A 2,205-nucleotide genomic window follows, 5' to 3' on the forward strand; every position below is an offset into this window, starting at 1 on the left:
TATATATATATATATATATAGCATCTTAACAAAGAGCAATAAATATGTAGAGGAATGACAAGACAAAGGAAAAATGGTTTTTGGCTTCCCAGGGTGGCAAACTAGGGAAGTGAATCAAGTGGCCACAAAGCTTCTATGGGGACATTTACAGCAGGCGTCTTTTCTTAGGAGTTTCTGCTTTTAGGGTTGGGCATGGTGGTTCATGCCTGTAATCTCAGCACTTTGGGTCTTTTCTTAGGAGTTTCTGCTTTTAGGGCTGGGCATGGTGGCTCATGCCTGTAATCTCAGCACTTTGGAAGGCTGAGGTGAGAGAATCGCTTGAGCCCAGGAATTTGAGACCAACTTGGGCAACATAGTGAGTCCCCATCTCTACAAAAGAAGTAAAAAAAAAAATAAAATAAAAAAATAAAATCAATAGAAAAAAAAATTAGCTGGGTGTAGTGATACGTGCCTGTAGTCCCAGCTGCACAGGAGACTGAGGCAGGAGGATAGCTTGAGCCTGGGAGGTGGCGTCTGCAGTGAACCGTGATTGCACCACTGCCCTCCAGCCTGGATGACAGAGTGAGACTGTGGGTTCCAAAAAACTTAACTTTTCCCTTTACTCTCCTAGGTTTTCTGACTGGGGCCCTGTAAATTAGACAAGACAGATTAACAAGAGAAAACAGAGGCCCTCTTTGTTTTCTCTTGTTAATCTGTCTCAAAAGAAAAAAAAAAAGGAAGAAGTAGTTTCCACTTTTAGTCAGATGAAGAAGCTCTGGGAAGACTTCTTTCTACATCTGAACCAGCTCAAGATGATCCTTATACCAAACGGCCATATTTTGTGGTGGCATATTCTGATTTCCTTCATCTGCTTTAGGGCAGCTGGCTATTCAAGTGGGCTCTCTCGTGGTCTCCAGGTTGGTGTCTGGGCTGTTGGAACCTGACCCCTCCCTCAGGCTGAAACCACAGGCATTGTAGAACCCATTCTTGTAGGATTTGAAGCGGTGTAGGGCACAGGCTTTGCTGGGAGACATCGCAGTCCCTGTTCCGAGGCAGCCCCCAACCAGCTGTGTGACTGTGACCAAGATGTCTTACCCCTCAGAGACTCAGTTTCTTCAACTGTTAAATGCAAATGGGGTTAAATGAGATAGAATCATGGGAGATGGTACTGGTTATCCCCACAGTTATGTTATTATCCCTGCCACAGAGTGAGCATTTAATCAATTTCAGTTTAAAAACACAGGAGGAACTTGAGCCCTACAGAATTCAGTGTCTTGCCCAGAGTACTACTAGAGCAGTCTCCTGACTCCCAGGCCAGGCCTCCCACAGCACCACCTGGGCCACCTGGAGTCGGGGCTCTGTCCCTCTGCAACCTGGTCTCTAAGCTGGCAGACCATTAGGGAACCTGCCAGGTCTCTAACCTGCCCAGGGGTGAAGGTAGAGAGAGCCCTGGGTCCTGCATGGGCTGTAGCCCTTGGGGCCCGCAGCTGCCTGCAGCTGTGTCTCCAACCCACCTAGAAGCCTCTGGTCCTGGAAGCCAAGGGATTTCTTGTTTCTCAGTGCTTCCTTGAGGAGAGGAGCCCGTAGGACATGGCTGATTCTCTCTCTCTTTCCTTTTCTTTCTTTCTCTCTTTCTCTCTTTCTCTCTTTCTCTCTTTCTCTCTTTCTCTCTTTCTCTCTTTCTCTCTTTCTCTCTTTCTCTCTTTCTCTCTTTCTTTCTTTCTTTCTTTCTTTCTTTCTTTCTTTCTTTTCTCTTTTCCTTTCTTTACTTTTCTTTCTTTCTCTCTTTCTCTCTCTCTCTGTCTCATTCCTTACTTCTTTCTTTTCTTTTCTTCTCTTTTCTTTCGTTTTTGTAAGACAGAGTCTCACTCTGTTACCCAGGCTGGAGTGCAGTAGCACAATCACGATGCACAGCAGCCTCTACCTCCTGCTCAAATATTGGCAGCATCAGAAACATCTGAGGCTGGCTAAGTTCAGATTCCAGAGACTAGTTTTGTGGGTCTGGGCCGGGCCTGATATTGCTGCTGCTGGTTTGCTGACTGTAATCGGAGGAGCCATCCTTTTACATTTATTTATTTATTTTGAATAAATAAATAAAGCACTTACTGAGTGCTTAATGAACCACCGCTCCCAGCCGGAGTAGCTACCCTTTGCAGAAATGTCCTGGACCATTTTAATGATTCCCTTTTCTTTTTTTTTTTTTTTTTGAGAAGGAGTCTCGCTCTG

General features: G+C 45.3%; 1 protein-coding gene across 8 annotated transcripts in view; it reads left to right on the top strand.

The window, feature by feature from the left end:
• The window catches only part of PECAM1 (platelet and endothelial cell adhesion molecule 1), a 96,761-nt gene that overhangs the window by 78,281 nt on the left and 16,275 nt on the right, over positions 1 to 2,205 (top strand). The gene's annotated exons all lie outside the window — the stretch shown is intronic.

This window comes from Rhinopithecus bieti, unplaced genomic scaffold, assembly GCF_001698545.2.
Source record: "Rhinopithecus bieti isolate Rb0 unplaced genomic scaffold, ASM169854v2 scaffold_12928, whole genome shotgun sequence".
In the NCBI taxonomy this organism is placed as follows: Eukaryota; Metazoa; Chordata; class Mammalia; order Primates; family Cercopithecidae; genus Rhinopithecus; species Rhinopithecus bieti.